This window comes from Pogona vitticeps, chromosome 1 (genome assembly GCF_051106095.1).
Source record: "Pogona vitticeps strain Pit_001003342236 chromosome 1, PviZW2.1, whole genome shotgun sequence".
NCBI lineage: Eukaryota > Metazoa > Chordata > Lepidosauria > Squamata > Agamidae > Pogona > Pogona vitticeps.
In genome coordinates this window covers 15,823,839-15,836,143 of record NC_135783.1, presented here as the reverse complement: position 1 = coordinate 15,836,143, position 12,305 = coordinate 15,823,839, and the positions used below count along the sequence as shown (strand labels likewise).

The 12,305-nt window shown below is 43.3% G+C and overlaps 1 protein-coding gene across 1 annotated transcript in view; it reads right to left on the bottom strand.

Moving 5' to 3' along the window:
• Positions 1-12,305, bottom strand: part of FSHR (follicle stimulating hormone receptor) — a 124,001-nt gene that overhangs the window by 54,500 nt on the left and 57,196 nt on the right. The window lies entirely within an intron of this gene.

The following is a 12,305-nucleotide window of genomic DNA, read 5'->3' as shown; positions in this document are numbered from 1 at the left end:
GGGGTACATAGGATACTTCCCACCACCTCATGCTTAGCCAGTGTCATTGAGCTGTTTTTGCCCAAATTGGCTGATATCTTCTATAGTTTCACTTTGATTTTAAAATCATGAAGTCGATTTTATGTGGCCACCTTGAGAAGCCATGTTGGCTGGAAGACTGTACAATTTACAGCTCAAAAATGCTAATTTTCCACATTTAGGTCATAGGAATATGGCTTTTCATAGACTGAGTTTTCATAAAGCATTTGTCTGGGTGAAAGAGACAGGAGAAAAAGCACATTTTAACTAACCTGATAAACAACATAAAGGGTGGTGGAAAATGCAAAAAATAACAGCAGCCACCCTATGTATAAATTACCCACTCACACCAAGAAATGCCATTAAGTGGAAGTTCTATTGCTAATTTCACTACATTACACATGATGAAGAAGCAGGGAACAGCAGGTGCTTTATAGCGACACAGTATATTTCAACGCTTTTACTTTAAAAAAAACCCAAATGGTAAATTAAACAAAACTTTTTGAAAAACACAACCCATCTCTTCTGAGGGGGAAAAATGTGTCTTTTAAGTTTATGAGCTGTCTGTGCAATTCACCCAAGCTGAACAAGGGGATACAACTCCTACCTCCTGGAATATAAACCCTCTCTTGAAAGGATCATTTTTATTTCAAACTCTGCTAAGTTACAAGTAATTATTATCTTTGTCATTTATTTAGCAGGAGGAAAGGAGTGGAGTTGGGGGGGGGACTGCTTTGAGGAGCCTTGCACTTCAAAGGTGAAGGACGGTAAAAACAAATCAGAGCTATAAACAAATGGTCTCTTTGAATTCTTCACTTTTGGGGCAGAAAAATGAGGTGTGCAGGAGCACGGAGAAGGGAGGGAAAATGTCATTTTATGGAATTTTGGCAAGGCGAGGAGAAATTCACCAACATTTCCTTTTAGGCTAGTCTCATTATTTACATGGACAGTAACACTGTTCGTTTCCTTCGTCCCAAGCTGTTTTGTCCTGTTGCAGATGACGGTAGCTTTGCTGCTGCTGTGTCGTCTGCCATTTTGTGAGGCATTATGGGAACAAAATGGTGGATGCCACAAACTATGGTGGAACATTTTCAGGGAAAATGCACTGTAACTTTTTTTCTAGTGAGGAGCAGGGAAATGAAACGTCTTAGAAATGTACTCCCCACAGCTCCATCCGTATGATGACTTGATTCTAATTCCATAAAATTGTAACACACGGGAGTGCTGTCTGGTCATGAAGGCACATTTTCCAGACTTATTGGGGTTATTTGGGTGTGTGTAGGCCCCAAGAAGGGACGTGGTGGCGCTGTGGGTTAAACCACAAAAGCCTCTGTGTTGCAAGGTCGGAAGACCAGCTGTCAGAAGACCGAATCCACGTGACAGAGTGAGGTCCCGTCGTTTGTCCCAGCTCCTGCCAACCTAGCAGTTCGAAAGCATGCAAATGCGAGTACAGTGGTGGCTCGCTTAACGGGCACCCCGTTTAACGACGAATCTGCCCCATTTTCCCCCAGCTGACTGGCGGGGGCTTCAGAAGGAGCGCGGGGGAGCCCTCCCCGGTGCTCCTTCCCAAGAGCCCACCAGTCAACTGGCCGAAAAAGCCGCGGGCGCTTCGGAAGGAGCGCGGGGGAGCCCTCCCCGGTGCTGCTTCCCAAGAGCCTGCCTGTCAGCTGATCGGCGGTTCAAAAAGGCCGCTGGATCAAGAAAATGGCCACCCACAGCTTTTTTGCGCCCTGCCCTCGCTTACCGAGGTGGTGAAAATGGCGGCCGGATGGGGAATATTCGCTTATTGGTGAGTTTTCCCCCCATAGGAACACATTAAACAGAATTTAATGCGTTCCTATGGGGTTTTACTTTCCGTATAGCGATGTTTCCGGATAGTGACGTTTTTCCTGGAACGGATTAACGTCACTATGCGGGGCATCACTGTAGATAAATAGGTTCCACCACGGTGGGAAGGTAACCACGTTCCGTGTCTAGTCACGCTGGCCACGTGACCACAGCAAATGTATCCAGACAAACACTGGCTCTACGGCTTGGAAACAGGGATGAGTGCTACGCCCTAGAGTCGGACACGACTGGACTAAATGTCAAGGGGAACCTTTACCTTTACCTAGGCCCCAAGAAGCCTGGAAGGTACCCACCTCCTTTGGGGCCTCTATTCTTTTAGGAGAATTGAGCTAACAGAAAAGTTACTGTTCCCCTCTTTCCTGGCTCTCCCCTGTTTTGTTTCTCAGTTTCCCTGGTTCTTAACTTCCCCAGCTCCCATTTATTAAATTCTCTCTCCTGTATCCCTCCACATGCAACAACTCCAAAGAACATCTTGCCTGTTATACACAAAAGCTGGATTTTGGGATTTGGAACCTTTCACACACACCCCAGGACACTCTTTTACTGAAATGAAAGTGAAAGTTGTAGAGAAAAGGGATCACAAAGGATGATCTGAAAGTGAAGCTGTTGAAGGAGGCTGTATCCATAAATTTCAGTATATGTTTAAAGTTTTAAATAAAGATCAAGGCATTTTGAGTCATCACCTGTACAAAAAGCAGTTTTCTTTTACAGTCTTTTATGTAAGCAACATATATGTATGAGGGCCTGGGAATTATTTATTTATTTGATTTATATACTGCCCACTCCAGCAGCCAGAATAAGTAGTTGATTCAGAACAAATATGGTACTTATTCAATGTACATTTTTGCTGTTCAAAGACATCCTTACATTGATCTGGTGGACAGTTACTTGCCAGATTGTTTATGCAATTAACAAAGTTTATTAATTGTGTAAATAAAGCTATAGACACTTTAAAATTTCATTTTCTGTCCCTGAATCTATTTTTACTGGGTTTCAACCCCCCCACAATGTACAATAGTAAAATCATAATAGTGTGCCATCAAGTTGATTCTTAAGTATGGCAACCTATTCCAAGGTTTTCTAGGCAGAGAGTAATTAGAAGTGATTTACCATTCCTTTCTTCTGAGGGTGCCCTGGGACTATGCAGATTGCCCATGGATGCACAGGCTGGCTCTTCTCCAGGAGGCACCATGGGGAATTGAATTCCCAACCATGGGGAATTGAACTGCCAGATACCTAAGCCACTGAGCTATCCAACCAGCCCACAATATATACTTGTACATATAGTTTGCTCCATATGTTTGAAGAAGGGGCTTGTATTATTATTACAATAAGTTAGTCAAGGTTTTATGCCATCCTTTTATTAAGCCCAAGTGATAAGTGAAGTGTTGTTGTTGTTGTTGTTGTTGTTGTTGTTGTTGTTGTTGTTGTTGTTGTTGTTGTTGTTGTTGTTGTTGTTGTTGTTGTTGTTACATGCTGTCAAGTCAGCTCCAACGTATTGTAACCCTATTAATGAGAGATCTCTAACATGTCCTGTCCTCAACAGCCATGCTCAGCTCTTGTAAATTCAAGGCTGTGGATTCCTTTATAGAGCTAATCCATCTCATACAGTCAATCCTCGACTTACGAACGTCCCTAGATACAACCTTTTTGATTTACAAACGGCTCCATTAGCAAAAATTGGCATCGACTTGTGAATGGAGACTCGACCTACGAACGAGGTTGAGGCGCCGTTCGCAAGTCAATGCCATTTTTTTTTTGCAAACGGAGCCATTTGTAAATGGCTTCCTGCAAAAAGGCAGGGAGAAAGGGCTGGAAATTTGAATTTCCAGCCCTTTCTCTCAGCCTTTCTGCCTTCCTAGATCTACCTGAATCACCTGGCATAGCCAGCAGGGACAACTGAGGGGCCTAACGCTGAGAGAGGCCTGGAAAGAAAGAACAAGAAACCGGGCCTTCTCGGCAGTGGCCCCTCGGCTATGGAACAACCTCCCAACAAAAATCTGTCTGGTACTGTCGCTGGGTGTATTTAAAAGCCATTTTAAACTTGGCTCTTTAGGCAGGCCTTCCCTCCAGTCAATTAAGTGATCTTTATTCTTTATTTTCTAAATTATCTCATCTTGGCAATGATTTAAAATAAGTGCTAAAATTATGATGTTTTAAATGATTTTATGATATTTGTTATATGGTGATGTTTTTATCATGTGTGTAAGCCACCCCGAGTAGACTTTGTCTAGGGGGGCAGGGTAAAAATCTAATAAAAGTAAAAAGTACTTTTAATAAAAGTAAAGAGACATCAGAGGAAACCCTTTGAGAGCTCCGAAGGTGCCGATCACAGTGGCAGGGGCCCTCAGGGAGGTCTCCCATGGTGGCCGGCAAGCCCTGGGAGACTTCCCTGGGGGTTCCCGCCACTGCAGTCGGCGCCTTCAGAGGTCTGAAAGGGCTTTCCCCCCAACATCGGAGGAAGCTGTTTGAGGCAGCTCCAAAGCCAAAAAGGCAGTGAGAAAGGGCAGGAAATTGGAATTTCCAGCCCTTTCCCCCTGCTTTTTTGCCTTTTGAAATGCTGGAACAGATTAATTCCATTTCCATGCATTTCAGTGGGAAATGGTACTTCGACTTACGAACTTTTTAAGTTATGAACGTGGTTCCAAAATGGATTAAGTTTGTAAGTCGAGGTACCATTGTATTTTGCTTTTCCTTTTTTCGCTGTCTTCAACTTTTCCTAGCATTACTGTCCTTTGCAGCAGATCTTATCTACTCATTACGTGACCCAAAACAACAGCCTCAGTTTTGTCATTGTTTGCTTCTATTGAGAGTTTAGGCTTGTTTTGATCTAGAACCATTTTCTGGTGGTCCGATGTATCTGCAAAGCTATCCTCCTGCACCATATTTCAGGAGAATCCATTTTCTTTCCCTAATGACTTTCTTCACTGTCTAGCTTTCACATCTGTACATAATATTAGGATTACAATTCCGGGGATGATCATGGCCTTAGTCTGAAGTGACACACACTTACTCTTGATTATCTTTTCTAGTTCCTTCATTGAAGCCTTTCCAAGTTTCGATCTTCTGATTTCTTGGCTTCAGTCCCCATTTGGACAGATAAGGTAACAAAGATACGGTATACAAAATGTTTATTTCAATATCCTCATTGGCAGCATTAAAGTTGCATAGTTCGGTTGTCATGGCTCTTGTCTTCTTAATGTTCAACTGCAGTACTGCTTTGGCACTTTCTTCTTTCACTTTTCTCAGGAGTCTTTCAAGTTGTTGCTGCTTTCTGCTTTAATATAATGTTATCTTTCTGAAATTACTGATGTTTCTTCCACCAATTTTCACTCCTCCTTCATCTGAATGTTATGTTCTGAATACAGATTGGTCAGACGTAAGAAGACAAAATGCACCCTTGTCTGAAACCTTTAACTATGGGAAGCCATTCTGTTTCTCTGTACAGTATTCTGTCCCAATGACAGCTTCTTGTCCACAATGTAGGTTATGCAATAGGACTATCAAGAGTTGAGGCCATCCATTTCTTTTGAACAAACCATAGTTTCTCACCATCTTCACAAAGACTCTGCTACAGTCTGTAAAGGATAGATAAATCTTCTTCCAAAATTCTTTGGTAATTTGTGGTTCTTAATCCATGAAAACTCACAATTAAATACATGTAGAACCAGTGGCATGGCATGGCTTCCCAGCACCTGAGGCAAGTATTGAACCTTCTAACCCTTGGACATGTGCCCCTCCTCCTCCCTCTGTTCCTTGGAGGGTACCCCCCAAGGCAACCTCCTCTTCCATCATCATCCCTCTTTCCCCTATCTTCCTCCGGGATCTGCTGTACCTCAATTTCTGCTAAAGGTAAAGGTTCCCCTCGACATTTAGTCCAGTTGTGTCCGACTCTAGGGAGCGGTGCTCATCCCCATTTCTAAGCCATAGAGCCTGTGTTTGTCCAAAGACCGTTTCCGTTGTCACGTGGCCAGCGAGACTAGACATGGAATGCCATTACCTTCCCACTGAGGTGGTACCTATTTCTCTACTCACATTTTTACATGCTTCCGAACTGCTAGGTTGGCAAGAGCTGGGACAAGCAAGGGGAGCTCACTCCGTTGCGTGGATTCGATCTTACGACTGCTGGTCTTCCGACCTTGCAGCACAGAATCTTCTGTGGTTTAACCCACAGCGCACCACGTCCCTTCAATTCCTGTTACTATGTTGCAATTGCCACCTTTTGCAGCACTCGCATGGCTGATCTCTGTCCCCACCACTGACTTAGCAGGAAGACTCGTCTGAGTCGGTGCTGGAAGCCAGGCTCAGTGCCGCCAGCAGCCCAATGGTGGCCAAGAAGAGGCACAGTGATGGCTGGATCACTGGTGCCCCCACCCTGGCCCACATGGCTGTGGCTACCCAGCAGCAGTAGCACTAGCAGCTCCACCCCCTCCACCAACCCCAGTCAAATGGAAGCTACTGATGCACTCTCCTCAAGGGGGTGGTCTACTCCCCTTCATCACCCTGTGGCATGCTTGTGCTGTGTCAGGGGTGACTTGCTCACCCTGCTCCCCAGACAGCCTTGGCAGGCAGGGAGGTGGGGGCAGTGGCGGGAGAGTGTGTGTGTGTGTGTGTGTGTGTGTGTGTGTGTGTGTGTGTGTGTGTAAGAAAGGATGGACAGAGCCAGCTGGGCCAGCCTAGTGGCAAGATGGAGCATGGGCATGCAAAAGGACACAGCTGTGCCCCTCACAAGGTTGCAGACTGGGGTGAGTACCGATCCACCCCCTCCCACACTATGTCACTGGGTAGGGCAACCCTTTTTGATTCATTTTTCTTATTCACTACCTGGGCTTGTCTTGTTTCATGCTGGTGAAAGGCTGTGAAGGGAAGGAAGCAAAGGGGATGCACTGCTGTATTGTCAAAACATCAACATCAGCTGTAAATCACAAGATAATCTTCAATTACCGCAGTCACACATTGTAGCCTTTCTTCTTTTGTTTTCCTCATATCTTTTAGACTTTGCACTCTCTCAGGCTCGGCATCTCGTGAGTGGTGTTCTTGGGAAAGTATCATGCACACAGATGGTGCTATGGGGGGGGGGATGTGCCCTGCATTAGAGAACAGTCCTTTCTTTCAAGTTATCCTCTATCTGAAGACTTGTCCCGCCCAAACCTGGTTTGAAGATGGAGAATCATAAGAAGGGGAGAGCAGGGCTAGTCTTCAAGTTGTTTATCAATAGTACTCAATGGGACACATTCTTTTCACAAATACACACAGAGGTGGTCCAGGGTGAGATTAATTGCATTTCTATTTGCATTTCATTTAAGATTATGGTAGATCTATCTCCATTTGCACCATAGAGATATTACATTTTAAATTTCAAATTTCTGAATCAACCAGCTACTACAGCCACAGGCCACATGGCTGGGAGATTCTAGGATTTGTAACCCAGATTACTTCCCCCACTTCTGTTCACTCCCAGGGATTTATAGAAGTGCTCCTGGAAAGACATCTTCAACTCCATGTCCATTGTCATGACCCTAACATCCCTAATTTGATACTAGAGAAGGGAAGGATCCCCTTAAAACTGCAGAGTTGGAAGGGACCATAAGGATCATCAAGTCCAGCCTCTATTAAGGAATTTTCTCCTTGCAGAATCAAACTCTCAATCTCCGGCTCCCGCTGAGCTATCCAGCAGAGAATGACACAGTATCCTTGGGTATCTGATACAGGGGTCACAAGAGAAATTTGTTGGTTTAACACTTGCTCCTGTTCAGATTTTTGCCTGTTAAGTAGGAATCAGCAGGCAAGCTGTCCTTACTGAACCCATCAGAAAAGGGAAAGAGAAAAATGTTGTTTAATTTTTTTTAATTGCTGGTGGATTTTAAAAACATCCACTGTTTCCCAAGTTGTATATAATTTAGAGAACTTGAAAAATGAAAGGAGCAAAATAGGGTAGCTGGAAGGAAGATTCCCCATAGCATACAACATCCTTTTGTTGCATTCCAGAATTAATTTGAATGATTTATCTCTTTGACATATTTTCAGCCACTCTCTATAAACAGTTTTAAAAATACCCAGTATTGTCTCTTTTCGTGCATGACCCAAGAATTACCATAGCAACTTGTCTCCCAATTAGCCTTCAGCAGCTCACAATCTATATGATTAGACAAGGTCAGCTTCTGAACAAATAATATGGATTTTGTTAAAAGGCTAAGGCAAATCATGAAGAGCAAGGGAAAAAAAAAGAATGAACAGACAACTGGATCGTTTCCCTGTTGCGCATGAAAGTGATTTTAAAAAAAAACAAGCCCTGGACAAAATATAAACATATCCTAATGATGATGATATTACAGAACGACAGCAAGCAGACAGCTACATATATGGGGAAAGATGCCTGAACATTTTAAAGAAGCAAAGTCTTCTCATTCTTTCTTTATGTTCCATTATAGGGTTGTTGAAATCAATGCATTGGTTTATAAAGTAGCAAGTTCCAAGGTTTCAGCAATGTTCGTATGGCAAGCTTTGCTTGGCTCTCCCACGTATTGTATGAAAAAGGTTGATAAACTACAACTTGGGAGACCGTTGGTGAGGACCAGAAACCAAATTATATATACAAATTTTAACCAAAAAGCTAAATAGTGGTGTAGTATGTATGCTGTTCCTTGCATCTCTGATGGTGTTATTTCAGGCATCTGAAGCTTTTATACAATTCTGCAACATTGTTCCCAATGCCTTGATGACGATGGGGACCACTGAAATGTGTTTCACCCATTAGTGAATTATTTCTATTGTCAGGTCTCTGTATTTTGTTTATTTTTCATAAGCAACTCCCTCCCTGCCTTTCTCCAAATGGCACAATGATCCAAGGGAACGCATCCATTGCCTTCCACTGGCTTTCCCCCCAAATATCCTCCTGTCAGCCTTTGCCTTCTGGTGCATGGATATTATGGAAGTGCAACGCAGATACAACCATCTTTTGACCAGTTAAGTCAGGTACCAGGTGAGAATGGGTGAAGATGGATGTCCATGATTTAAAGTCACTTCACGTATAAAAATTGAACTATCCCCCACCAGTTCGGCCTGAGATTTGTCTCCTTCTCTGGAGACCTGGACATCCATCACAATTCCCTGAGATGTTAGCTGGTGCCCCCAGACCTAGCAACCTTGTATCTCAAGGCAAGGCAGATGCCATGCAAAGCTAGTCAAGGAATGTTGGCATCTGTCGGAAAACTCCATAAGCACCTCCCTTTGTGAGTTTTAAAAAGGTAACGGCAATATCAATTAGTTGCCCTCTTCTGACACCCAAAGTCTTCTGTCTGAAATGGTAGCTTCTCTTATCCTACAGGTAGGGTTTCTGACTCAGTAAAAACCTGACATGGAAAGACTGACCATCCTGGCTAAACGTAGGAGTCCCATTTTTGTAGGGCATTCTTAGTGGTTCATTTGCTTTTAAAAAAAAAACTGAAGCAAAGGGAAAGCTCTGCTTTTTGACAGCAGCTATCAGTTGCTGTCGTGAATAACACAAATGGTGAGCTCTTGGTGTTTTGGTTTTTTAAAAAATGCTTCAAGGAACTGCAAGAAATGGAATGCCACTGTGATCAAGGTCTCTCCCACTGATAGATAGGCCTTGGTGATAAAGAGCACATACAGCCAGGTGTTTCTGCTTGCAAGCTGGAAGAAGCAAAACAAACACACACACACACACACACACACACACACACACACACACACACACACACACAGCCAGTTTGGGGGGCATAATGGGGCATTCTTGATAAGCATCCATTCTTTTCAAATCCCCCGGTACCAGATTCTTCATTCTAATTCTTTTGTGCTGTGATAAAGACATACAAAAAGCAAAGCCATACTTCTGTTGCTCTCTCTCCTAGAGACTGGAGGTGTTCCTTTTTTGAATACTACTGACCACGCTAACTGTGGCATTCTGGGAGATGTAGCCCCAAACAAGGTCATTTCCCATCTCTCCTTGCTGGATGGAATGAAAACCTACAGCCAATGAAAAGGCAATTGTTCAATGTCTCATGGGACCAGCCACTTGCGAGATTTAGGCAGACCACATACACTGGGCCAGGAATGTGAAGAGCTTGTGCTGGCTAAAGGAACCTCATTTTAATTTATTATTTATTTTTTAAAAATATATGTTTACTTGCCTTTCTCCTTAAAAAGGACCCAAGGTGGCTTACATCATTGAAATACTATATTCAAAGCCAAAAACACACAAAAACACACAAAAAAGATCAAACAAATGGTAAATGAAAGCCACGCTAAAGACACATTCAAAGCAGTAAAGCACAACAAATCATTTACAAATCCCACTCAGGCAGACATCCACTCGGAGAAAGCTTGCCTGAGGAGAAAGTCATTTGCCTGCTTGCAGAAGGACAGCAAAGATAGGGACAGCCTGGCCTCTTGTGGGAGGGAGTTCCAGAGTTTGGAATTATAAACAGAGAAGGCCCTCTCCTGTGACCCCACCAAAGGACATGCTCTGCACCATAGAACCATTTTAAGGACAGAGCGAAGCTTTACAGAATTGGTAGGACCACTGTTTGGGAAGGTATTTTATTGGCCAGATTTGGCCCTCAGGCTGCCGGTTGACTATCTTAACTATTTATACCACAATCTCTGGCATTTGCATGGTTTATTTCACTTTTTATTTGTGCCAAAATGTTTATTAGAAGAAGGGTTGAAACACAAAAAGGTCATTCTCTGTTGCCTGAGAGAAAATGCATATATTGAGTCATGAAAATTCAGCAGTCTGCTTATTGGCCTCAAGATACTGAGGGAGTTCGGCATAATCCCTAGTAATGTAAATTAAGAGTGCAGCGTGCAAATTGTTGGTCCTTGAGCGTATACCCTGGAGAACGAGAGGCCATATCATCTCCATGAGCTTCACTCTGCATTTCAATAATTGGGCCAGGCAGATGGTTTGCAGGGAGAGGCAATTTATGAATCCCAATCTAATTAAAGATACATAACCCAGTTCGAGGAATCTCTTTAAAAGTATAGGGGGAGTGCTACAGCAGCTTCATGGAGAGTGTGGGTTCTTTTCCACCTCATCTATATTGTTGCACAGCTGAAAATCATCCCATTCTTGAGGTGAAGAACGTGAAACTAAAATATGGTGGCAGGTAGGAGATCATGGCTTAGGGGCCTAATGGGCTAGGGTAAGGGAGGGGCAAAGTTTGATCTGCAGGCCACATGTAACCCACAGGGGCCAAACATAACCCCTGTTTAAGTTTCCTTTTCCTTTTTTTTCTTTTGCTCAAAAAGTCTGCTTGCACACATTAGAAGTTATGGAAGGCAGTCCTGCTGTGTTCTTGCACCATGCCCTGCTCGGCACATTTGCTCACCCATTTTGTAAATGTTTTTAAAAATACAGTGGTGCCTCGCTTAACAACGATAATCTGTTCCAGGAAAATCGCTGTTAAGGGAAAACATCGTAAAGCAAAATTAAAAAGCCCATTGAAATGCACTGAAAACCGTTCAATGCGTTCCAATGGGCTGAAAACTAACAGTCCTCCATACGGCGGCCATTTTCTGTGCCTGTATAGTGAGGAATCCATCCCTAAGTACAGCGGGGAGCCATTTTAAGCACCCGGTGGCCATTTTGAAAACCTGACAATCTTCTTGATCGTCATAAAGCGAAAATCGGTTCTCGAAGCAGGGAACTGATCATCGCTAAGCGAAATTCCCCCATTTAGACCATCATTTTGCAATCACAAAAGGAGAAGGGAAACAAAATGCAAGGGAGATAGGGAAAGTTACAGAAAATTGAATGCAGACGTCCAAAGAAAAGCACAGAGAGACAAGAGGGCCTTCTTAAATGAACAATGCAAAGAAATAGAGGAAAATAACAGAAAAGGAAAAAAGATCTGTTCAGGAAAATTGGAGATATTAGAGGAACATTTTGTGCAAAGATGGACATGATAAAGGACAAAAATGGGAGGGATCTAACAGAAGTAGAAGACATCAAGAAGAGGTGGAAAGAATACACAGAGGAATAATATCAGAAAGATTTGGATATCCCGGACAACCAGACAATGTAGTTGCTGACCTTGAGCCAGACATCCTGGAGAGTGAAGTCAAGTGGGCCTGAGAAAGCCTGGCTAACAACAAGGCCAGTGGAGGTGATGACATTCCAGTTGAACTATTTAAAATCTTAAAAGATTATGCTGTTAAGGTGCTACATTCAATATGCCAGCAAGTTTGGAAAACTCAACAGTGGCCAGAGGACTGGAAAAGATCAGTCTACATCCCAATACCAAAGAAGGGCAGTGCCAAAGAACGCTCCAACTACCGTACAATTGCACTCATTTCCCACGCTAGCAAGGTTATGCTCAAAATCCTCCAAGGCAGGCTTCAGCAGTATGTGGACCGAGAACTCCCAGAGGTACAAGCTGGATTCCGAAGAGGCAGAGGAACTAGAGACCAAATTGCTA